A 27469-nucleotide genomic window follows, 5' to 3' on the forward strand; every position below is an offset into this window, starting at 1 on the left:
CTTGAAAACTGAAGACGGACAGAAATCCCAATAAAAGTCTACTTCTTGGCTTACTTCTTCAGGCTGACCAGGACAATGCTGGTAGCCAGGAGGAAGAAAACACAGAAACTGACCCTCCAGTCCTAGATAGGGTAGAGTTAGGCTTCACTGGGGAGGTTCAGGAAGAACCTGGGGAACACCACGGCCCTGTTAGGAGCACTACAGGTAGTGGGAGGGTTAGGGGGGGTGGGGGGGGTGGAGAGTGGAGAGTTTTCAGTAGGCCCACTTTTACTCCTAGAGGGTAGGTCCAGAGAGTCCCCAGGAGGAATAGATCATTCTCTGTCCATTCCCATGTCTCCTAAGTATCCGAGGGGATCTGCTGCTCCATCTCTGGGGAAGATTCCTTCGAGATGGAGGTTAGGAAACTGAGGTTGGAGGAGGCCAAGCTGAAGGCGCAGCAGCAACAGCTGACCCTAGATAGGGAATTCTTGGCAGTGGAGAGGGAAAGACAGGGTTTGGGGTTAGAACTCCTTGGTGACAGCAATCTTAGCTTTAGGGACACCAGAATCGGGGAGAACTGATGATTCCAGAGATCTGAGCAAGATAGTCCCACCCTACAAGGTGGATGATTAAATTTATAAATGGTTCACTGCTTTGGAGAGGGCTTGTAAAGTTCATAAGGTCCCCCAAAGACAGTGGGCAGCAATCCTGTGGCTCTTTCTCTGACAAAGGCAAAGACAAACTGTCAGAGAGGAAGATGCAGACAATTATACAGCTGTAAAAAGTGCAGTTAGATGGTTTTGGTTTGAACACTGAACAATATAGGATCAAATTCAGGGAAACCAAAAAGGAGCCCTCCCAAAATTGGGTAGATTTTGAGGACTGTTCTGTGAAAGCTCTGAAAAACTGGTTGCATGGGAACAAAGTAAGTGACTACCAGGGCTTATACAATTTGATTCTGAGAGCACATTTTGAATAACTGTATATATGATCAGCTGCATCAGTACCTCGTGGACTCTTATCTGACCTCTCCCCAAGAATTGGGAAAGAAGGCAGACGTGGGTCTGCACCAGGGTAAGAAAACACACAGGGGGTTACCACAAGAAGGAAGCGGGTAAGCATCAGGATAAGGGTGGGGACAAAGAAAATCCAAGTCTTCCATCAGGCCCACAAAACTCCTCTGGTAGTGGAAATAAATCATCCTCCTCAAATTTTAAAAAGCCTTGGTTGGTGCTACATGTGTAAAAACAAAGGCCATAGGGCAGGCAACAGCTCCTGTCCTAAGAAAGGCACCAAGCCCCCCCTTCACTACTAACACCACTTCTACCTCTGGTACCCCTAGCATTAGCAGTAGTGGTGGTAATAACACTAGTAATCAGTCTCACCTTGGGGACTGTAGTGGGATCTGGGCTAGTCAGAGAGACTACCGAGGGTGTGTTGGTCTCTGATAGGGGCATTGACTTTGCCACCCTAGCTGCCTGTCCCCTTAATATGGGCAAGTACAGGATCCCTTAATGAAGGCTGTGGAGGCCTACAAGGACACAGGTACTAGTGTCACTATGGTGACTGAAGGACTGGTCTCCTGAACAACACCTTCTTGGTCGCACATACCTAGTGACTGATGCCCATAATAACACTTTGCCCACCCCATGGCAGTTATTGATTTCAGCTTGTGGGGAGGGGGGAGAGGGGGGAAGAAGAGGGGTTTACTGGCCCTAAAAAGCTTGTAGTGTTCTCTGATCTACGTGTGGAATGTCTGCTAGGTAATGACTTGGAGACTTCTGCTTGAGCTGAAGTGGAATTCCTGGGCACATCTTTGCCTCTGCCAGAGCACAGGCTAAGAAACTAAAAGAACAGGGAACCCTTGCAGCAATGCCCCAGAAGGCTCCCTAACAAAAGAGCTGAAGGGTAAAAAGGTAGCCCCCTGCACCAGCCTCCAGTGATGATTCAACTCCTGAAGGAGAATAGTTTACTTCTTGGGTGGAACCTACACCAGAGGAGCTCATAGCTGAGCTATTGGGTGCAGGGGGGCCCACAATGGAGGAACTCAGAATGGAACAGAAAACCTGTCCCACAATGGAGAGCTTGAGGCAGCAAGCTGCAGCACAAGAGGCAGGGGATATCAGTGGCACCCATAAGGTGTACTGGGATCACATCCTCCTATACTCAGAAGCAAGGGACACTACACCTGGTGCCACCATGAGACTGGTTATCCCTCTGAAGTTTATGGAGTTACTGTTAACTCTAGCACATGATATTCCCCCTGCAGGCCACTTGGGGGCAAAGCAAGACTTTGGACATGCTTGTCCCTCACTTTCACTGGCCCCATATGTCAGAAGACACCAAGGAGCTTTGTTGCCCCTGTGTCACCTGTCAAGCCAGTGGCAAGACAGGTGGCACCCCAAAGGCCCTTTTAATTCTACTACCTGTGGTCGGGGTGCCCTTTAGGAGGGTTGGGATGGATATTGTTGGCCTCCTGGACCCTCCAACAGCCTCTGGTAATAGATTCATCCTGGTGGTAGTGGACCATGCCACCAGATATCCAGAGGCCATTTCTCTTGGGACCATTACAGCTCCTGCAGTGGCCAAAGCCCTCCTGGGAATTTTCTCCAGGGTGGGTTTTCCTAAAGAGGTGGTATCAGTCAGGGGTATAAACTTCATGCCTGCTTACCTTAAAGCCATGTGGAAGGAGTGTAGTGAAACATATAAATTCACCACCCCTTACCATCCACAAACAAATGGACTGGTTGAGAGGTTTAATAACTATAAGTCATGATAATGTGACCCTTGGAGGAACTGGGATGTCCTGCTACCTTGCCTCCTCTTTGCCTATAGGGAGGTTCCTCAGAAGGGAGTGGGCTATAGCCCCTTTAAACTTCTGTTAGGGTACCTTGTTAGGGTTCCCCTTGCTCTTGTAAAAGAAGGCTGGTAGCAACCTCTCAAGCCTCCAAAACAAGACCTTGTGGAATATGTACTAGGCCTCAGATATAGGATGGCCAAGTACATGAAGAGGGCTTCCAAAAACCTTCAGGCCTTCCAAGAGTTGCAAAACCAATGGAATGACTAGAAGGCTGTGATGACTGTTTAGCAGCCAGGAAAGAAGGTGGGGGTCCTGAAGCTCCCAGTGCACCCCAAGACCAATGGAGTGGGCACTCCTAGAAACCCCACAAGGTGCTTCATATGAACCACCTGAAACCCTTCTATGACAGGTCTGACATGATCTTGGTCATGGCAACTGATGAGGGACAGGAAGAAGAGTGACCCTGTAGGAAGCTGGCTCTGTATATACTATATCAAAATGAGATAGTGTGCTTAGAGTCCAGGGTTTCCCCAGAGGCTTAACAGACTAAAGTAGATAATACTAATGCTCTCTTTTGTGGTAGTGTGGTCGAGCAGTTAGGCTTATCAGAGGGTAGTGCAAAGCATTTGTTGTACACGCACAGACAAAAGAAGAAGCACACACTCAATGACAACTCCAGACCAATGGTTTTTATGTATCAAAAATATATTTTCTTAATTTATTTTTAGAACCACAAGTTGCAGGTAAGCACTTAAATAGATTTGTATTTCACACATGTATCAACAGTACTTTGTTTGAAATTGAGTTATGCAGTTTTTGAATTATTGGCAATAATCTGTTTTGAACATTGACACTGCAATATTCAAAAACAATTCCGGGGGGAAAAAATGTTAGATTGTTTTGCAGGTAAGTGCAACACTTAAAGTTTCAGTCTCTGGGTTTTAGGAAGTCCACTGGTTGGGGTTCAAGTTAACCCCAAACACCCACCAACACAGGGTCGGCCGCAGAGGTCAAAGATGAGCAATTTTAACCTGGGCTCCTATGGAGACAGGGGGTATTGTGAATCAGGCCTGCCTGCAGGTAAGTACCCGCAGCTCGGACGGCAGACCGGGGGGGAGGGGGGGGGGTTAGAGGGGCCACAAGTACTCACCAGACACCCTCAGCAGCACAGGGGCAGCAGAGTGCAGACAGGATGTCTGGTTTCAAAGCTGGGCGGGGTCCACTCAGACGGTCCAGGGGGGGTGCCTTGGGCAAACCACTGGTTGGACAGGGAGGAGGGCCACCTGCTGAATGTGGCTGCACCAGGTGTCAGTTTCTGCAAGGCCCAGGGGCTGCGTGTGCAGTGGGTCCTTTGCTGTCTGATATCTTGTCCAGAGCTTTCGGTTATGGGGGTCCTCCGGATTACCTCTGCAGACGTTGTCGTGGAGGGGTGGAGAAGCCAACCCAGGGTGAGCACTTGCTCGTAATCGCCCGGGGATCCTCTGTAGCTGTTTGAACCACCTGAACACAGGCGGTGTGTGTTTTGGCGAGTGGTTAGGACTCACGCATTCAGAGTGAGGTGGGAGTCCTAGGTTGTTGGTTTCTTCTTGGACAGGGCTGCTGTCCACAGCAGTTCTTGGTCCTTTTGGGTGTAGGGCAGTCCACTGGAGCTTGTCAGGTCGCTGGTCCCGCTGGATGCATCGCTGTTCTTTTAAAGGTTCTTTGAAGCAGGAGACAAGCAGGTAGGGCTGGGGCCAAATCAGTTGTCATCTTCCTTCTTCTCTGCTGGAGGTTTCAGTTTAGCAGTCCTTCTCGTCAGGCAGCCAGGAATCTGGTGAGCTGGGTTCTGGGAGGCCCTTAAATCCTAGATTTAGGGGTCAGATGGCAGTAGCCCATGGATTCTGTCCCTGAGGGTGGCTAACCCTCCTTGTGTCTCCCCCTTCCCAGTATTCAGTGTAGCCAGTATGGAACTGTGGAGTTCACGTTTGACAAACTTTGACCATATACTCTTTATGGCTACCCTGCCCTTATAATGTCCAAGAATTGGCTTAGACACTGTAGGGGCAGAGTGCTCATGCAGCTATGCCCTCACCTGCGGTATAGTGCACCCTGCCTTACGGCTGTAAGGCCTGCTAGAGGGGAGACTTAACTATGCAACAGGCAGTGGGTTGTGGGCATGCCACTCTGAGGGGAGTGCCATGTCGACTTAGTCATTTTCTCCCCACCAGCACACACAAGCTGTGAGGCAGTGTGCATGTGCTGAGTGAGGGGTCCCGAGGGTGGCATAATACATGCTGCAGCTCTTAGAGACCTTCCCTGGCCACAGGGCCCTTGGTACCAAGAGTACCATTTACAAGGGACTTATCTGTGTGCCAGGGCTGTGCCAATTGTGGAGACAAAGGTACAGTTTTAGGGAAAGAACACTGGTGCTGGGGCCTGGTTAGCAGGGTCACAGCACACTTTCAATCAAAGCTGGCATCAACAAAAGGCAAAAAGTTAGGGGGTAATTATGTCAACAGTGACATTTTCCTACATACATGGTGTGGGAACGTACTGTTTCCTCATTAGACAAAGAGAGGTAGCTGACATTTGGCCCCATATTGCTACTTATAAAAACATTTGGCACTCGCATCTGCATGTGAGACCTACGCACTTCAGGTGGCAAGGTCATCAGCAGAGATACAGTTCCCTTTTAAGTACCAACTTGCCGAGACATTCTGGTGAGCTTGTGGGCCGAATATTTAATGCATTCAGTACTACTGGAATAGCAAATTTCTTTCAGGCTGTTGGTTCTGGTTTCATTCACACCTTCTCCTCTATATGCATTCCAGCCCTAAACACCCCCCTAAATCTAGTATTTAGGGGCCACCCTGAACCCAGGAAATCAGATTCCTGACGACCTAACAAGGACTGCTGACCTGAAAACGCCGCAGAGAAGGAGACAACTGCTTTGGCCCCAGCCCTACTAGCCTGTCTCCAGATTCAAAGAAACTGTAACAGTGACACATCCAGCGGGCCCAGCGACCTCTGCCGACTCAGAGGACTGCCCTGCAAACCCAAAGGACCAAGAAACTCCTGTGGACAGCAGCTCTGCCCAAAGCAACAAAGAAGAAACCATCTTTAAAAGGACTCCCACCTCACTCCTGAAGCATGAGTACCCAACACTCTGCACCTTGTCCAGAGAAACCAACACTGCAGAGAGGACCCCCCAAGTGACTCCCACGTGTCCACCCTGGGATGACATCCCTGCGCCCCCACTACGACACCTGCAGAGAGAATACAGAGTATCCTCCTGACTGCGACTGCCCGGTAACAAAGAATCCGACACCTGGAAGAAGCACTGCACCTGCAGCCCCCAGGCCCGAGAGGAGACAACTACTGGTGCAGGAGTGACCAGCAGGTGACTCATCTTTGCCCAGTCGGTGGCTGCCCCCTGCCTGCATCACCAGAGTGACCCCCCCCCCCCCCCGGGCCCCTCCATTGATTCCAAAACGAAATCCGATGCCTTCTTAGCACACTGCACCTTGCCGCCGAGGGTGTATTTTGTGTACCTGTTTGGGACTTCTCTCTAACCCCCACCCCCAAGTGCTCCACAAAACCCCTGGTCTGCTTCCTGAGGACGCAGGTACTTACCTGCTAGCAGACTGGAACCGGAGCACCCCTAGGCTCTATAGGAGCCTATGTTATTTGGGTCCTGATTTGACCTCTGCACCTGACTGGCCCTGTGTTGCTGGGTGTTTGGGGTTAACTTAAACCCCCAACGGTGGGCTGCCAATGCACGGAGACTGAACTTGTAAGTGCTTTAATTACCTGACAAACTAACCTTTACTTATGTAACCCAGGAATTGTTGAATTTTGCAGTATCCACTTTTAAAATAGCTTATTTCCATTTTATGCTAAACTGTGTGCATTACTGTTTTTATTCAAAGTTCTATATTTACCTATGCCAAGTACCTTACAATTTATGTATTTACTTGAATTCTGAATCTTGTGGTTCTAAAATAAATTAGGAAAATAATATATTTCTATATAAAAACCTATTGGTCTGGGTTTATGTCTTTGAGTGTGTTCCCATTTATTGCCTGTGTGTGTACAACAAATGCTTAACACTACCCTCTGATAAGCCTAACTGCTTGACCACAAATAGAGCATTAGTATTATCTATTATTGCCACTATCAACCTCCAAGGGGAACCCCCTGGACTCCGTGCACACTCATTTTGAGATGGTATATACAGAGCCAGCTTCCTACAATGTAACAATCTTAGAGACCAAAACAACAAACTATTCCGGCTTGCATCCCACAACAGTCTTCACTATTGAGGAGAACATAGCTGCCATTTGAAAGCACCTGGAACGCAGGTCTAATTAAGGGGACTGGAACTCCCTTCAGATAACAAGCCAAGTTTGCTGCTGAAGCGTTACTCGCCCCATGCAAGGACAGCTGTTTACAAACCATTGAATGCCTGACAGAAGTCTTGCATTCACTACCGCTAAGAAAGACCTCTTTCACGCCAATGAGACATTTGTACAAGAAGGGCAGCTCCCATACCTCATGGATGTAACTATCTTCCCAGCCTTTCATATCTGCCTACTGGAATGTGTTTTAAACAGGACGTGAATAGAAGTGTTGAAAAAGGCAGATTAATGACCCCATGTATTAACCATTCAGCAGATGGTATTTCAGCCACAGTAAAAGGCAACGTTTCTAACTTTTCAATGTTTAACATGACATAAGTTGCTTCTTTCTTAGCCATTAGTAGTAGTAGTAGTAGTTGTTGTTGTGTTAAGTTAAATGTAGAAAATATGTCCCTTGCGCTAACGTGTTGCCAGGGAATGCGACCTGCCTTCAATGTTTGAAGTGTCCAAACCAACTGCATTATGGAACTTAGTTGACTTTGATATGTCTTTTTTACACCATGGACACTTTGTATTATGTCTACTGCAGAAGAAACAATGTTGTTTAAGGTATATATCCGTTCTGACAGGGTATTAATCCCATTATCTACAGCGGCTAATGCCTTCTGTAAATTTTCCTGGTCTATTTGCCTTAACTGGGCAGCAGCTTCTTCTTGGGAAAGCTTCCAAGTTTCATTATATACCCCATATAAGAAGCGCTTTCTGCGTTGTTTTCTGGCTCCTAACAGGAAGTCCTGTAAGTCAGTGCTATTAGACAGAAGACTGAGGTGTTCTCTAACAGCAACTAGCGAGGAACTCTTCTACCATTGCTGGCATAGTTTCCCTACACTGTATGTTGTTACTATACCTGCGTTTTTGGATGACATATAGTGAGGGTCCGGCCTATTAGTTCTAAAAAAAACCCATGGAGTTGATAAAACGTTTGACACCCATTGGTATCTATTGGCCACAATAACCACCCGCCAGCACGTGACAGTGAAGCATTAAACATATCATTCTGGACCCATTCATTGAGCTGATCTTCAGTTGCTTTTATATATTTTTGCCAGTTGGGAAATTTTGCAGGGGCAGGAATACTGGGCACATTCAATTCCTTAATTTTTGCTAAGCCTAAACAACTTGTTTGTACAATTTCATTTAAAAATATCATGTGAACAGGTATCAGGCATGCTCTAAATAAAGCTTCCTTCCCCCTTATTTGCCAATTTCTAGTTCCCCATACACTTTTTAAGTCAATTGACTTCAGCCAATATTCATAGCCTTTTATAGCCAACCGGGAAACAAAGGAATCTAAATAAATTAATTTCGTAGCTGTCAATAATATATGTACATTTTCCATTGATGGCAATTTAAAATAATACAACTCAGCATTTTTAACATTGTGCCCAAACAAAATATGCAAGCTTTTCAGAATACAAACTCCCTTGTGGTGGAGTTGGACAATGTTCCCATTGTGTATAATTAAAAATAGCCTTTCGGGTGGTTGCTCTGTGAATGAAATGGTGCCCATAATAATTATAGTAAAACATATCCCCATAATTCTCTTTAGATTGATAAACATCGTCACTTTCAAATATAGTATAATACTGCAATTCAGTCATCATAGAATCAACTGTTTTCATATCCCAGCCATCAGAAACAACTTTGGGTATTATTACATCGTTCATTGAAAGTTTAAACACATATGGTATTTGAATAATTTCTGTCGGGCCGTATATATCAAATGTTACTTTATCCCAAACAATCCCATCAGGAATTGGTATAGCGGAAATGTTCACAAAGGACAAGTCTCTGCGGACGTTGAGACAAAAAATTGGATTTTAGGACCTCATCCACTAGTTCAACTGTTGATTTTTCAGGAAGGAAATGACCATGTATTAATAAAAAAAATGTTATGACAAAACCAATCCAAAGGAGGAAAGCTAATACAGTCAAAGAAAGCCACAGATAGTTCCATGGGAGAATAAAGTAATTTGTTTTAAGCCAGTTTATCAGCTTACATGTTTTTGACAGTTCAGATGTAGAAGAGGCGAATGAGTCCGAGAAGGTGTCCTTGATGTCAGCGAAGTATCCAGAAGCAGTTTGTGCAAAGGCTGGAGCAGTATTTGTATGTGGAGGTCTCCTGTGGTGGTTCAGAATAAGTGATGCCATCTGTCCGTGTTGAGGTTGTGTCAAATCGAGCAGTTATTTATGTATTGTTTGTTGAAACAAATATTAGTGGAGCTAATGCAAGATAATTTTCTACCCTCCGCAAGCTCGGAGAGGTGTCCGCATTGCTGCGCACGATTTGTAGAGGGACTGCTTGACCAGTAGTGAGAGGGATTCTTGAAGTACTGGCTGTTCCTGTGCAGGATCGGCCACATGGTGTAACTTGACATTGTCGATAGATACAAAGCGGTTTTCTTTAGCACCAAATAACGGTGGTAGAATGACAGTTTTGGTATCGTGTATTCCCAAAATTGGGACCGGTGCACGATGGGAAGGAACAAACTCCTTTTTCACAGCAACTTTTTCCATGTACTAGATTCCCAACTTTAGGAATCCACCTGGTGAGCGTTATTTGTACAGCCTTAATTCCTGTGGCGGTAGCACTGGCAGAAGCGTTGTCATCACAGAACTGTTGCGATTCCTGCAACAGTCACATGTTCATTTATGTCAAAAGGTGTTTCTGCTGCCTCCACGCCAGGTCCGTTAAGATCTGGAACATACATTTGAATTCCAAACAGGCACTCGTATGAAGTACGGCCCCCCTCCCCAGAGACCTCCTAGGCAGATTTTTAAGTGATCTCTGGACTCCATACTGGTAGTTAAAGCCAACTATGACCCATACCTAAGACTCAGGCTGTTAAGGACTGCTTTAAATCACGGTTTTGTTGCTCCACGACACTATTTCCCACGGGATGAAATGGAGACGAGTAATGGCGTCCCTGAATGCCCTTGAGGCGAAACCAGGGCCATGGTCCAAGTGGAAAGCCGTAACTGCATATGCACTGATAAAGACTTGAAAATCTTTAATAACAGTACGAGCGTTGCGGCTACACCCATAGAAATCTCGAGCAGGAGTCAACAGCTGATTTTGCAGTCAGCCAGTGTATTTTCAAGCAACATGTATTCCAACGCGCTGGTGTCCAAATGTATGTACAACATGGACATTTGGTAGCGTTTCCTTCAGTTCCCCCCCCCCCCGAAGTCTGTGTTTAATGGTGTTGCCTTTAGAATCTCTGCACCCATTCTGGCGTCAGTAATGCAGGTATTCATTGAAGGACTGGACACAATAGTACGAATCACAATCAGAGGAGGATCTGTGTGTTCCAGCTCCATCTCCAGAGCCTTTAGCTCTGCTAATTGTGCTGTGCAATCCCCTAGGGTTTGCATGTATGTATGCTGGGGACAAAATTTATTATGCTCCATGTAGCCAATTACGACTGCGCAAGCAGCAGAGTATTGTTTTGTACCAATTGCAGGTTGTGCTGAGCCATCGGTATACATGACTCTTTGATATTAATCAATAGGCAGTGTATTTGCTAGAACTGGGTATTCTAGTTCATATTGCAAAAATTGAGTTTTTAATTTTTGGTCAAACATGTAGTTTACATCAGTGGTTGTCAAAGACGTTGCCCATTGAATCCAACGTGTGTGTAATGCTTTAGCGTTTGGAACGCTGGCTTTGGTAACACCCACAAGGGCTGGAATTAGAGAAACAACAATAATGCGTTTGCCTTGGGCTAGAGGTCTTTCTATAATAACAGCCATCTGAACAGCAGTGAGAATTTTCTCAGTGGGAGCAAAGCGTTGTTCTGCTGCTGAATACAAATTTGATTCGTATGATATCAGGACTGTCGCTGTTGAGATGAGGCCACTCACCTGAAAAACAGGATGTCTGCCGGGGCGATGGTATGCCCATGACCTCCTGGAATGCCGCTCGACACTTCCTGGTGGACACAGAAACCCCGGCAGGTGTACCAAAAAGAAAGGGGGAGAGAAATAGAAAGAGACAAAACACTGCCACGTTTTGCTGGTCCAGCCAGGCACCTTTTGGGAGGGGTGGGGGGGTAGGTCGTTGTATCACAGAGTGACAGTAGAGTTAGTGCACTCATCTTCCTTGAAACTTAATCTCTTTCTGATATGGGCACAGGAGCGGTAGAAGAACACCGGGATGCTCCAGCACTTTTCTTGGATGATAATACCTGTTGGCACAATCGCGAACACTACATTACCAAAAACCCAAACTGAGTACCATAACAATAAGTACTGTGACACTAGAGCTGGCTTCACAGAGATTCACTGTTGCACACTACAATTAGAACTGTGGCTGCATTTATCATGTAGAAGAAAGACCAACAAGGGCATTAATTATATCACGTACAACTTTCCTGCATGCATAGGGTTAAATTAAAAGGAACAAAAACAATCCAAGAAATACAAATGTCCACTCTGAGTTTAAACAGTTACAGTTGCACATTTTGGTTTCACTGAAAAGCCCTTCAAAAGCAAATTCCTCAAACCTTAAACACAGGCATGAATGATGCCATTTAAATCCAAGAGTTATGCTATTCGAGAAAGAAAAGTCACATAAATGTTCTTTTAAAATTGCACTGTCACTTTTTGTAAGACTTGAGCTCAAGCAGATTTCCTGAAGCACATTTAGGCAAGTGGACCAAGCACTGCACCTGCAGCCCCCACGACCAAAACAAACCGAACTCCAGTGCAGGAGTGACCATCAGGTGACCCTCTGCCTAGCCTAGTCGGTGGCTGGCCCGAGAAGCCTGCCAGTGTCCTGCCTGCACCGCTAGAGTGACCCCCAGGTCCCTCCATTGACTTCTATTGAAAACCCGATGCCTGCTAAGCACACTGCACCCGGCCGCCCCTGGGCCGCTGAGGGTGTGTTTTGTGTGCCGGTTTATGTCCCCCCCCTCCCCACCAGTGCTCTACAAAACGCCCCCAGTCTGCCCTCCGAAGATGCAGGTACTTACCTGTTGGCAGACTGGAACCAGAGCACCCCTCTTCTCCATAGGCGCATATGTGTTTTCTGCCCTCCTTTGACCTCTGCACCTGACCTGCCCTGTGTTGCTGGTGCGGTGACCTTGGGGTTGCCTTCAACCCCCAACGGTGGGCTGCCTATGCCCAGGAAACCGAGCGTGTAAGTGTCTTACTTACCTGAGAAACTAACCAATACTTACCTCCCCCAGGAACTGTTGATTTTTGTACTGTGTCCACTTTCAAAATAGCTTATTGGCTTTTTAACCTATACTATGTATGTTACTGCTCTAATTCAAAGTTCCTTACTTACCTATGTGGAGTACCTTGCATTTTATGTATTTACTTCAAATCTTGTGGTTCTAAAATAAATTAAGAAAAATTATTTTTCTATATAAAAACTATTGGCCTGGAGTTAAGTCTTTGAGTGTGTGTTCCACATTTATTGCTTGTATGTTTACAACAAATGCTTAACACTACCCTCTGCTAAGCCTACTGCTCGACCACACTACCACAAAATAAAGCATTATAATTATCTAATTTTGCCACTATCAGACTCTAAGGGGAACCCTTGGACTCTGTGCATGCTATCTCTCACTTTGAGACAGTATATACAGAGCCAACTTCCTACACCCTTCAAAAGCAAATTCCTCAAACCTGAAACACAGGCATGAATGACACAATTTAAATCCAAGAGTTATGTGATTAGAGAAAGAAAAGTCAAGTAAATGCTCTTTTAAAATTGCACTGTCACTTTTTGTAGTACTTGAGCTCAAGCAGATTTTCTGAAGCACATTTAGGCAAGTAACTACAATAATAATGTAGAATGTTCAGAAATGCATTTGTCTCTTCAAAATAAGCACTCTTCCAAAATATGAGGTCTGAAATACACCAGCTGTTCTAGGAAAGCGCGGCGCTCAAAGAACAAACTCTGTGGAGATTAATAGTCACTTAGCTGCAGTCTTTTCCTAAGTGCTGGAGGAATCCTGGTGTCAGCTGGTACAGAAACGAAGAAAAGAATTGCCTCAAAAGTCCTGAATACAAGGATGACAGCAGGGGATGGACTGCCACATCAGATGCTGAGATCAGGAAGCAAAACAAAGCCAAGCAGGGATGCATGCTTCACTCTGCTATTTATAGCCAATCAGGAAAGCAGGTGAGTTTCCACATGTGGATGAGTCACCACACACAATTAGAAGCACATGTCTACATCTGCTCACATTAGCAAACCAGCATTGATAAAACCAATTGTGTAACACAACACATTACGTTTACTTAGAAACATGAAGGTTTAACCAAGAACAGAGATATGATTTAACCTTAATCCCTGGCGATGCTGACGGATAATGCAGGAGGCACCTTGGAGATACCTGACAGTCCTCCCCACCAAGGACCCTCTCAAAGGGCAGGACTTGGAAGGGTGCAGGAGATGGAATTTTTAAGTACAGCGTGGAGCATGAACTGTGGACGCAGGTTCCCGGGAATTGTCCTCAGGCCCATAGCCTTTCCAAGCCAATAAATAGTGTAGAACACCACGGACGTGCCTGGAGTCATGAATTTTGACCTCTTCAAATTCACATTGCCCGTATACTTTTACCAGGGAAGGTGAATAGGGACGGAGTAACGACACATAAAACACGGGGTGTACCTTGAAATCATCTGGCAATGTCAGTTCTACTACCGCAGGATTGATGATTTTGGCAATAGGAAAGGGGCCTAGAAATCAGGGGTTTAATTTTCTGGATCCTATAAGATGGAGTTTTTTTTTATGAGAGCCACACCTGATCTCCTATCTGATAAGAGGGAGCAGGTCTCCTTCTTTTGTCTGCTTGTTTTTTTTTTTAGCTTGGTAGAGTTTTATATGGTGTTGTACTTGTTTTTGAATCTCCTGTAACTCTTTATGGTGTTTCTGTACTGATGGGACTCTTGTAGATGTTTGGGACCCAGTTATAGGTAGCATTCTTGGGTGCAGACCAACAAACAGTAAGATGGGGATACTACTGTAGCCATGTGAACACTGCTGTTATATACAAATTCAGAGGTAAAGCCTTATCCCATTCAGTAGACCATGTGTCAATGTAACATCTCAGGATTTGCTCCAGCGATTGGTTGGCACATTCGGTCTGCCCATCAGTTTGTGGATGATAAGCAGAGGACAAGCGGACGTCCATACCGACAGAGGAACAAAAGCTACGCCAAAACTGTGATATAAATTGGGGGCCACGATCGGAAACAATTGTGGTGGGCAGTCCATGAAGCCATACAATGTGTTGGACAAACAAATCAGAGAGCTTGGAAGTCGTAGGGAGGCATTTTAATGGAACAAAATGAGCCAGTTAGGTAATCTACAACCACCCATATGACACTGCCCAATGGAAGCTGGCAGATCAGAAATAAAATCCATACTTATGGTATGCCATTGAGCCACCGGAATTGGCATGGGAAGTAACAATCCTGTGGCTGCAGCATATGGGGTTTTAGCCCAAACACAGGTGGAACAAGTCTCGACTTAGCTTCTGAAATCCTGCACAAGTGTGGGCCACCAAAACCGTCTTTGACAGAGATCTAACCTCTTTTTCTCAACTGGGTGACCTGAGAGGACAGAACCATGTCCCCAATGTAACACTGTATCCCGTAATTCTTTGGTAGGGACGTGCAGCTGATCAGCATGGTATAATAAACCTCCTTTTTCATACACATCAGTTGAACAGGGAACCCCGTATTTTCTCAAGGAACTCTTGGGAAGTGCACACAGCCACGATTTTTTCTGGGGGTATAATGCTTCTGACCTGTTCTAGCACAACATCAGAGGAGAAACCCATCCTAGACAACGTGTCTGCCTTTTGTTGTGTAGAACCGGGCCTATAGGTGATTACAAAGTTAAACTCATTAAAGAATTGAAGCCAGCGTAATTGACGAGGTGTCAGGGCCTTGGTCGCTTGAAAAAACTGTAAATTACGGTGATCTGTGTAAATAGTTATGGTGTGTGTAGCTCCTAGTAGGTGGTGACGCTTTTCCTGGAAGGCAAGCTTGATGGCCAGAAGTTCCCGCTCTGCCACTGTGTAATTTTGCTCTGCGGGTGGCAATTTCTTTGAGAAGTGAGCTACTGAATGTAAATGCCCAGACTCAGGATCTCGTTTGGACAAGACACCACCCACTGCCATTTAGGAATCGTCTGCTTCCACAAAAAATGGCTGAGCAAGGTCGGGATGATGGAGAATGGGTGCTTCAATGAATGTGTTTTTAAGATGTTGGAAGGCTTTCTCAGCTTCTGCGTCCCACAGGAACATAACCCTGTTTCGTAGGAGACGAGTTATAGGAGATACCACGGTAATAAAGTGGGGTATAAATCTCCGATAAAAATTTGCAAAGCCCAAAAACTGTTGCGTTTCCTTGATGGATCTTGGGGCTACCCAATCCAGGATGGCCTGTACATTGGACCTATCCATGGAAATGCCATCGGGAGTGATCACATATCCCAGAAATTCTACAGTTGTAGTGTGAAAAACACATTTTTCCAGCTTGGTGAAGAGATGATGCTCACAAAGCCGTTGTAAAACCGCTCTTACATGCCCTATATGTTCCTCAGTAGAAGACAATTCGATCAAAATGTCATATATGTATACCACTACACAGATATCCAGAAACTCCTGCAGCACTTCATTGATGAACAAATGAAATGCTGCAGGAGCATTACACAACCCGAAGGGCATCACTGTGACTTGAAGAGTCTGAATTTAGTTCGGAACGCCGTCTTCCACTCATCCCCCTTCATCACTCAGATCAAGTGGTAGGCGCCCTGGAGGTCGAATTTAGTATAAATTGTCGACTGACGTACCTGATCTAAAAGTACTGGGATCAACGGAAGTGGATACCGATTTTTTTATGGTCACTTTGTTCACTGTGCGATGCTCTATACAGGCGCGCAACTCACAATTCTTCTTGGGCACGAAGAACAAAGACAACAATACTGGTGACGTTGAATGACGAATGAAACCCTTAGCCAATAAGTCATCCAGGTAGTCTCGCAGGTATCGATTCTCAGGCTCAGAAAGAGCATACACCCTACTACATGGTAGCATTGCCCCTGGAATCAAGTCTATACGACAATCGTATGACCTATGTGGTGACAGCGGGGTGGCTTTCTGTTCACTAAAGACATCATGGAAGTCTTTATACAGTGCAGGAATGGCCAATGTGTCGTCCAGCTTGATAGCCGTACTATGTGTGGACCCACAATGCAAGGGTGTCACTAGTAATGGTTTGTGTTGGTAACAGGAGTGCCAGCAATATTTAGAGTCTAATGTCACTGTCCTTGCTGCCCAGTCAATTTTGGAATTGTGTAACTGAAGCCAGGGTAACCCCAAAATGGCTCCAAATACTGGGGTATCTATGAGGTCAAACTGAATTTGATCTGTATGATTGTTTGCACAAAGCATGGACAAGGGTGTTGTTTGATAAACAATAAGCCCGGAGGACAATTCTGAGCCATCCACGGCTGACTGGTTCAGGGACATCTTTTCTGACAGTCGTAATATTTAGGGTTTTAGCCAAACCCAAGTCTAAAAAGTTTCCGGTAGCCCCCCAGTCAAGCAATAAGGGAATGACCTGAGGGGACAACACTAATGTCAAAATAAGAGTTAGATGTCGAGGTACTGGACTGGTGGTATCAGCCAGAAGATGTGAGACCATATTGAAAGAAGCGCTCGATAAAATGGTCTCAGAAGTTATCAAGTCAGTTGGTTTTCCGCCTGGTCAGGAAGAAAGAATTCAGGCCCTGTTACTGCTCCGATGGCTTTCTTTGGAGCAGTAGGCTTGTTAGGACATTCCCGAGCAAAATGCCCTGCCTTACCGTAGTATAAACACAGTTTCAATTTTTTCCTATGTTCTTTTTCTTCCTTAGATAGTGGGCCCCGCACACTGCCAATTTGCATGGGCTCAGGTGTATCATGAGTGGGAATGGTGGACTCCTTTTTCTCAGTTTTGAGCACCACTAAGCATGTGTCACCCCGGAAATTTTCTCCCTTACGTTCACTCAAGCGGTGATCCAATCGTACCACCAGGTCAATGAACTCGGAACACTCTGTAGGAGGTTCCACAATTTGGGCTAGAACATCCTTGTGATCGTGCTGAAGGCCACGATAGAAGAGGGAGGTCCTCTTCTCCTCAGGCAACTCAGTCTCTGCCACCAACCAACTGAAAGAGGTGATATAGGTCAGTAGATCCTTGTTTCCCTGGTGCAAATTCAGCAACTCATTGTCACTGGTTTGCACAAAGAGGTGTTTGGCAAACAGTTTCCGCAAGGCTTCCTTGAACCGGTTGAAATCATACAGTATAGGGTCATTGCGCTCCACTAGTGGAATAGACCAATTAGCTGCATTGCCTCCCAAATAAGAAATAATAAAAGCTACCTTTGCAGCATCGTTGGGAAATGCAGCTGCCCGACACAAAAACTGTAACTGGCACTGGTTAAGAAAAATGTTGAACTTGGCAATCTCCAAAAAACCTTTCTGGAGAAGCTAAGGGCACAGGGGTTGGTGTTCTGACCATTACCTGCATGGTTGTGTGGTGGACGTTGTTGGGCCTGAATCAAGTGTAGGAACATGATTAGATGGGTCAAACCGCGGGGCTTGCAGTACTGAATATCTTTGTTTTAGTTTGACTCCTCCCCAGGGGGGCCTTGTGGTTTATACCGCTGTAGTTCAGTGTGCAACTCCAGGTTCTCTTGCTTAATCCCGCTAGGTCCCTAGTTAAATCTAATGAAGATGAAGCATCCTGATCAGCTGGTAAAGCCTGAGCTATACCTTTGAAAGTACCCATTGAGGGTTTCATCGCCCAGGCAGCCCTGAATGTTGTGGCTTGGCTTTATGTTGAGATGGGGCCACTCACCTGAATAGCAGGATGTCTACAGGGGCGATGGTATGCCCGACCTCCTGGAACACCTCTCGGCACTTCCTGGTGGACACAGAAACCCCAACAGGTGTCCCAAAAGAAAAGGGGGAGTGGAAGAGAAAGAGACAAAACACTGCCACGTCTTGCCGGTCCAGCCAAGCACCCTGTATCTTCAGGGGGGGGGGGGGGGGGGGGCAGGTTGTTGTTGACAGAGTGATCGAGTTAGTGCACTCAACTTCCTTGAAACTGAATCTCTCTTTCTGGTATGGGCACGGGAGCAGTAGAAGAACACCAGGATGCTCCAGCACTTTTTTTTGGATAATAATACCTTTTGGCACAATTACTAACACTGCATTACCAAAAACCCAAACTGAGTACCATAACAATAAGTACTGTGACACTAGGGCTGGCTTTCCAGAGATTCACTGTTGCACACTACAATTAGAACTGTGGTTGCACTTATCATGCACAAGAAAGACAAACAAGGGCATTAATTATATCGCATATAACGTTCCTGCATGCATAGGGTTAAACTAAAAGGAACAAAAACAATCCAAGAAATACAAATGTCCACTCTGGATTTAAACAGTTAGGGTGGCACAGTTTGGTTTGGTTTCACTGTGTGTGTGAAAAACCCTTTGTAAGGAAATGTCTCCTTGGCATGGTTACCCCCTGACGTTTGGCCTTTTGTTGATGCCAGTTATGATGTAAAGTGTGCTGGGACCCTGCTAACCAGGCCCCAGCACCAGTGTTCTTTCCCTAAACTGTACCTTTGTTCCCACAATTGGCACAGCCCTGGCACCCAGATAAGTCCCTTGTAAATGGTACCCCCTGGTACCAAGGGTCCTGATGCCAGGGAAGGCCTCTAAGGGCTGCAGCATGTGTTTGCCACCCTAGGGACCCCTCACTCAGCACATGCACACTGCCTCACAGCTTGTGTGTGCTGGTGGGGAGAAAGACTAAATCGACATGGCACTCCCCTCAGGGTGCCATGCCCACAACCCACTGCCTGTGGCATAGGTAAGTCACCCCTCTAGCAACCCTTACAGCCCTAAGGCAGGGTGCACTATACCACAGGTGAGGGCATATGAGCATGAGCACTATGCCCCTACAGGGTCTAAGCAAAACCTTAGACACTGTAAGTGCAGGGTAGCCATGAAGAGTATATGGTCTGGGAGTTTGTCAAACACGAACTCCACAGTTCCATAATGGCTACACTGAAAATTGGGAAGTTTGGTAAATTCACACTGATGCCAGTGTGGAATGTATTGTAAAATACATCCAGAGGGCATCTTAGAGATGCCCCCTGAATACCAGTCCGACTCCTAGTGCTCGGCTGACCAGTTTCTGCCAGCCTGCCACAACCAGAAGAGTTTCTGGCCACATGGGGAGAGTGCTTTTGTCACTCTGTGGCCAGGAACAAAGCCTGTACTGGGTGGAGGTGCTTCCCATCTCCCCCCTGCAGAAACTGTAACACCTGGCGATGAGCCTCAAAGGTTCATGCCTTTTGTTACAGCAGCCTAGGGCATCCCAGCTAGTGGAGATGCCTGGCCCTCTGGCCACTGCCCCCAATTTTGGCGGCAAGGCTGGAGGAGATAATGAGAAAAACAAGGAGGAGTCACCCACCAGTCAGGACTGCCCCTAAGGTGCCCTGAGATGAGGTGACCCCTGGGTTTAGAAATCGTCCATTTTAAGATTGGAGGATTCCCCCAATAGGATTAGGGATGTGCCCCCCTCCCCTCAGGGACGAAGCACAGAGAGGGTGTAGCCACCCTCGAGGACAGTAGCCATTGGCTCCTGACCTAAACACACCCCTAAATCTAGTATTTAGGGGCGACCCAGAACCCCGGAAATCAGATTCCTGCAACCTACACAAAGAAGGACTGCTGACCTGAAAGCCCCGCAGAGATGACGGAGACAACTGACTTGGCCCCAGCCATACTGGCCTGTCTCCAGACTCAAAGAACCTGCACAGCGACGCATCCGACAGAGACCAGCGACCTCTAAGGACTTAGAGGACTGCCCTGAACCAGAGGAACCAAGAAACTCCTGAGAACAGCGGCACTGTTCAAAAACAGCAACAACTTTGCAACTTTTTAACAACTTCACAAGAACTTACTCTTCCCGCCGGAAGCGTGAGTCTTCACACTCTGCAACCAACTCCGCCGGCTCGAGCACCAGAGAACCAACACTGCAGAGAGGACTCCCAGGAGACTCCAACCTCATGAGTAACCTGAGACAACCCCCCTGCGCCCCGAAAGCGACGCATGCAGAGAGAATCAAGAGGCTCCCCCTGACCACGACTGCCTGGAACAAAAAACCCGATGCCTGGACCAAGCACTGCACCCGCAGCCCGCACGACCAAAACAAACCGAACTCCAGTGCAGGAGTGACCATCAGGCGACCCTCTGCCTAGCCTAGTCAGTGGCTGGCCCAAGAAGCCCCCCAGTGTCCTGCCTGCACTGCTAGAGTGACCCCCGGGTCCCTCCATTGACTTCTATTGAAAACCTGACACCTGCTGAGCACACTGCACCCGGCCGCCCCTGTGCCGCTGAGGGTGTGCTTTGTGTGCCTGTTTGTGTCCCCCCACCAGTGCTCTACAAAACGCCCCCAGTCTGTCCTCCAAAGACGCAGGTACTTACCTGTTGGCAGACTGGAACCGGAGCGCCCCTCTTCTCCATAGGAGCATATGTGTTTTGGGCCCTCCTTTGACCTCTTCACCTGACCGGCCCTGTGTTGCTGGTGTGGTGACCTTGGGGTTGCCTTCAACCCCCAACGGTGGGCTGCCTACGCCCAGAAAACCGAACGTGTAAGTGTCTTACTTACCTCAGAAACTAACCAATACTTACCTCCCCAGGAACTGTTGATTTTTGTACTGTGTCCACTTTCAAAATAGCTTATTGGCATTTTAACCTATACTATGTATGTTACTGCTCTAATTCAAAGTTCCTTACTTACCCAGGGATGTGGAATTCCTATCGCCCGACACCCGGGACATCTTGTTTGGGGTCAAGGGCAACAAGTTTTTATGTTTACTTTGTCCTTGGGACAAGTAGGCCCAACCCCCTGCAACACAAACCCTTTGGCTGCCTGTTTACAGAGAGTGGAACTCTCTGCAGTTGAGGTAATGTTTTTCCAAAAGATACTGCTGTTCGAACTTGTATTTATGGTTCATTATTTGAAAGCCTTCATTATTAGGGTGAGTGCTGTAAATAAATGTTTTAAGGTCACGCTTCACTACTGACGTTGGTTCCAGTACAAAAAAAAAAAACGTGTATTCACATGTTTGAAAAGTTTAGGCTATGAGGCTAAGTATAATGCTCCCAGAATTATCTCTGATTAGATGCAAATGAAGTGTCATTTAGTAAAATGTGTTGATGCATGCTCGTATTTCCGAAAAATATTTCTAATGGAAAATCAGTGTAACCATTTTCAACACGATTATGGCAAGCATGAAAATAAACAAACACTGACAAAGCCAACTGATCTGACATATTTTTATAAGTCTTTTAGTTTCATCAATGCGTGTCTTGTTTTGACATGGCTTTTGTAACACTTTATTGTTGTGGGAGCTACCAGGCCCTCAACATTGTAACAAACACTGGCAAAACGCCCTCAAAAAGTTTTTGAACTCTAAAAGCACACGTTGCCACCAGCGGCATAACAAAGGCCCCGCAGCCGCCCTCCAGGGGGCCCCTTCAGCACAGCACCTGCCCTGAGTGAGTCTGGAGAGGGGGCTCCTCCATGTTCTTTGCAAAGGGGCACCCTCCAGTTTCGTTACGTCACTGATTGCCACTGTAGTTCCTGACACTGAACAAAACTACTTTGTGTGGCAATATGCTTCTTGTGGAAGAGCAGAATCCGATCTCTCACAGTAAAGCCAGCCAAAAGAGAGAGAAATAGAAGTTTAATAAAAACAAAATGTCTTTGTTAAAACCAGACCTAATTAGGGACCAAGACCCACATGTAGGTAGCTTTTTGCATGTCGCAAACAGCGACTTTCGCTATTTTGCGACGTGCAAAAAGCACATTGCGATGCACAAACCCAGTTTTGCGATTCGGTAACCTGGTTTGCGAATCGCAAAACGGGTTTGCGACTCGCAATTAGTAAGGGGTGTTCCCCTGTGTGTAGGATTGTTTTGTGACCGTGAACGCGGGCGCAAACCAATCGCAGTTTGCACCCATTTCAAATGGGTGCTAACACTTTCGCAAAAGGGAAGGGATCCCCATGGGACCCCTTCCCCATTGTGAATGTCACTGTAAACATTTTTTCAGAGCAGGCAGTGGTCCTGCGGACCACTGCCTGCTCTGAAAAAATGAAACGAAAACGTTTCATTTTTCGTTTTTGTTATGCATCTCGTTTTCCTTTAAGGAAAACGGGCTGCATTACAAAAAAAACTGCTTTATTGAAAAGCAGTCACAGACATGGTGGTCTGCTGTCTCCAGCAGGCCACCATCCTTGTGAGGGCCGCCATTCGTGAGGGGATCGCAAATTGCGACCCACCTCATGATTATTCATGAGGTGGGAATTTGCGAAGCCCTTGCGAATCACAGATGGTGTCAGGGACACTATCCTACATTCGGATTTGCGACTCGCAATTTGCAGGTCGCAAATCTGAACCTACCTACATGTGGCCCCAAATTCTTAAAGAAAGTCACAAAAGTGCACCCATGGTATATGTCGTACCCCTATAAAATATTTGTGAACTGTATTTTAGCATGGGTAAATACGATGTGTAGATTTGCTCATGTGAAAATCTATTGAGCATTTGCAAGTTCATTTTCCCTCCAGCCACTTTCTTCCCAACCCTGGAAGAAGTTCTAATTCTGCCATTGTCAGGAGTAAATGTCCAACCTTTCTTATTATGGGAAAATATTAAAGAGAAGCTGGTAAAAATCTTTAAAACATGCAGGTTAGTAGGTTTTCAGACTCAAAGGCATTCCAGCCCTGGAACTATTGCTTACTGCTTCCTCCAGCCCCAGTATGCAGATCTGCAGAAAGGTGGCAAAATAAGGAAATTGCTACAGTAGGGATTGAAACTGCAAGTATTCAAGCCCTACTATGGTAGTAGCCCTGGCATAATCAGAGAGGCTATTATCAGAGCACTTACATAATGAGATTGCTGCCATAATTTATCGCCACACTACATGGCACCAAAGGGACAAGTAGATCTTTTTACAGGACAAGTAGATTTGAGAAGCAACCTGTCCCGTGGACAAGTAGATATTTTAATAAATTCCACACCCCTGTTACCTATGTGGAGTACCTTGCATTTTATGTATTTACTTCAAATCTTGAATCTTGTGGTTCTAAAATAAATTAAGAAAAAATATTTTTCTATATAAAAACTATTGGCCTGGAGTTAAGTCTTTGAGTGTGTGTTCCACATTTATTGCTTGTATGTGTACAACAAATGCTTAACACTACCCTCTGCTAAGCCTACTGCTCGACCACACTACCACAAAATAAAGCATTATAATTATCTAATTTTGCCACTATCAACCTCTAAGGGGAACCCTTGGACTCTGTGCACGCTATCTCTCACTTTGAGATAGTATATACAGAGCCAACTTCCTACACCCTTCAAAAGCAAATTCCTCAAACCTGAAACACAGGCATGAATGACACAATTTAAATCCAAGAGTTATGCGATTAGAGAAAGAAAAGTCAAATAAATGCTCTTTTAAAATTGCACTGTCACTTTTTGTAGTACTTGAGCTCAAGCAGATTTCCTGAAGCACATTTAGGCAAGTAACTACAATAATAATGTAGAATGTTAAGAAATGCATTTGTCTCTTCAAGATAAGCACTCTGCCAAAATACGAGGTCTGAAATACACCAGCTGTTCTAGGAAAGCGCAGCTCTCAAAGAACAAACTCTCTGGAGAATACTAGTCACTTAGCTGCAGTCTTTTCCGGAGTGCTGGAGGAATGCCTGGTGTCATCTGGTACAGGAACGAAGAAAAGAATTGCCTCAAATGTCCTGAATACGAGTATGACAGAAGGAGCTGGACTTCCAAATAAGATGCTGAGATCAGGAAGCAAAACAAAGCCAAGCAGGGAGGCATGCTTCACTCTGCTATTTATAGCCAATCAGGAAAGCAGGTGAGTTTCCACATGTGGATGAGTCACCACACCCAATTAGAAGCGCATGTCTACACCACACCCAATTAGAAACACCTGCTCACATTAGCAAACAAGCATTGGTAAAACAAGCATTGATAAAACCAATTGTGTACACAGCACATTATGTTTACTTAGAAACATGAAGGTTTAACCAAGAACAGAGATATGATTTAACCCTAAACCCCGGGGATGCTGACCGATAACGCAGGAGGCACCTTGGGGATTCCTGAGAGTCTCACCCTCATTTAAAGTTACATAGGTGAAACCAATGGCACCAGTAATTACTCTGATGACTAAATGTGTTTTGTTGTCCCTTGTGTGTGGGTGGTGTGCTGCAAGCATGTCTGTTTGCAAAGCTCTGAGAATGCGTGTGTTCGACTATCCAAAATTTATTTGAAAAGTCTGGATGTATTAAGTCATATAAAGGTTTTATGTGTGAGGCATAATCAGGAATGTAAGTTCTGCCAAAATAAAAAGGAAAACAATAGGGATTCGAGTATTTTAATGGTATTTGGAGGTTGTAACTGTGCAAATTTTTCCAAGAATTGTGGCACTAGGCTCTTTCTCACTCGATAGCTCATATCCCAGAAACAGGAGGCTAAGGAAGGCTATTTTTGTTTTCTTAAAATTTTATTTGTAGCCGAACTCAGCAAATCCCACAACAATGCGGGACACCCATCTTAAATGTTGCAGCAATTCATCATCCATGAGATAGATATCATCTACATAGGACAATGCTTCAGGGTCAATGTCGTGCAATATTGAAGTCACACAAGCTGCGGACAGTCCTGGACTGTTCTTGTACCCCTGGGGTAAACAACAGTATTTTTTCTGGGAGCCTAGTGCGCTGAAACTGGTTAAGTCTCTACTCTCAGGCGCTATATTTTGGCAGAAGAAATCACTGGAAATGTCCAGTGTTGTTTTATATTATTTGTGCACTATGTTGTTCATGAGTGCTGTGCTATGCGAGTTTTGTATAGCATATGTGAGTACATGACAGTTTAAATGTCTGTAGTCTAAGACTATTCTGTATGAACGGTCCGGTTTAGCTACTGGGAATAATGGATTATTCATTGGTGAGACACAGGGTTTGATTATGCCCTGGCACTCTAGTTGTGTGAGGATTTCCCTCACGGATGCTTTTGCATTGTGTTTCATTGGGTACTGAGGTTGTGGTTGATTTTTAATGGGGATTACATGGTAGGGGGAAATCTTTATCCCATCCTATGTGGTTGCGGTATAATGCGGGTGCCTGCGCCAATGCCCAATCGATGGCGTAGGCTTCTGCAACCTCTTCAGGAACAAGGGGCAAGAAAGAGGGTTTAATAACATCTTCTCCATATGTGCAAGTACGGACAAATTCAGGTGGCCAATCCTTTTCGGCCAGCAAAATATCATATATGTTTACGACGCAGTCCCAAAAGATTGTGTCTATTGTGTGCTCAATGTCTCCTAACTGTAACGTTACTTTGTACACCCTATCAGGCGTGGAGATACGCATGTCTGCAGTTTCTACTTGTAGGGAGTCATCAATTGCTTTCACCTCCACATGCTCTAGAAGATTCTGGCGAACTATTGTGACCTCTGTCGCGCTGTCTAATAGCACTAGTGCCCACTTCTTGTTCTTCAAGAGTCCTCTTCTCGAGTGGCATGTCAAACTGCAACTGCTGCCACCTTTTCCTTTTTGAATTGTGTTTTTTTGTTAGGGAAGTTTCCCTTCCTTTTTAACAGAAACTTCTGTTGAGTGTTGTGATTCCTGTTTCTGTTTCACGTACTCATTTCTTTGCTCTGACCGCCCACCTCTCTCACTGCGCGTTTCCGATGAGTCCTGAAAGGAGCGAGATTAGCGTGTATCAGTATATTGATATCTGTCGGGCGTTTTTATATTATCTCTATTTCTGAGATTATATCTATTCTGTGGAGTCTCCGGATGCAGAGATTTTCCCCTTTCTTTTTTGGGTGTTTGTTGCTTTTTATCCCAGCGTTTCCTATTACCATCAGGAGCTTGCCTGGTAGAATCTTTATTAGATTTACCCTGAGATTGTGGTTTTGTTGGTCTGGTCCCCAGACTATCTCGACCAATACTAGAATAGGTCTCCGCGATAATCTTTGGCAGCTCTCGTTCTTGATCCTGTGGAGGAACGTCCCAAAGCTGCATGCGCATTGCTAGTGCGACCTCTTCCCACTTAAGGTTACTTAGTATAACTGAGGACACTGGGGCAAAGTTGCCCATTAATTGCATCTCCAAGCCCAGGGCTGGGGCAGCCCCGTATTCATCTTGAATTTGTTTCAACATTTCTGGTAAATTGGCAAGGGTCAAAGTACTGTGTGCGGTGGTATAGAGCGTGGCAAATACCGTGCCCCATGTAGTACAATTATCTACGGTGGCAACCATACCAAATGGCAAGCACATTGTTAATATTCTGTGTTTATCTTGAGGTCCCGTATGGCAAAATACTGCTTCCAGTGTTTTTATTTTTTGAGCTAACCAAAACAGAATTTCTTCTCGTTTGGCGGGTACTTAACCCATGATCGAATGTACAGTCGCAGGGTTAATACCGGACGTTACTGCATGTGGTCGCGCTGGTGCAGCATGTGCTGGGTTTGTGTTTGTTTGCATTACAAACGGTACTAATCGTCTGAATATTGCCGTCAGGTCAGCATATAAGCGACGGACCTCAGCTACCGTTAAATTCGCTGCAGCAGGGTGAGGTGTATAAGTGGTCAATAAAGGCCAGGTAGAACCATCATTACTTATAGGACCTAACCCAACATGTAAAATTGTGTGGGGTAGGCTACCATCAAGCCAATTAGTATGTTCTTCATAAGATAAGAGGTATTTCTAGATATGCATATGCTATGTATTGTTGTCATGACCACACAAACTTGCCAAATCAAATCAAAGAAATGCTTGAGAAAAGCAAAGAGATATCCTCAGTGGAGACAGCAAAGCCCAAACTGGAAGAAGGTTTGCAGAGTACCGTAATCTTGCGCTTATTTCAAAGGAAGAATCAAGAAGAGAAGATTCAAGATGGCCGTCGTGAGTCCTGAAGGTTAGTTACAGTTCTAGTTTTGCAATCAGTTGGTTGCTAGGTTACGAGCTCACCAGCTGGATGCTTGGCACTTCAACTGAGGTCTGACAGGAATCAGCTGTGTGGAGAGAGAGCGCGCTTCAGAGCAGAAACTCTTGTGAGGTAAAATTACACTTCAAGACTATTTTACAGAAAACGTGATAAATATTGTCAAGGTTTATTTGAGGAGTTTGATAGTAGACCGTTCCAGTGGAGGTTTGGCAAGG

Source organism: Pleurodeles waltl, chromosome 7 (genome assembly GCF_031143425.1).
Source record: "Pleurodeles waltl isolate 20211129_DDA chromosome 7, aPleWal1.hap1.20221129, whole genome shotgun sequence".
Lineage (NCBI taxonomy): Eukaryota > Metazoa > Chordata > Amphibia > Caudata > Salamandridae > Pleurodeles > Pleurodeles waltl.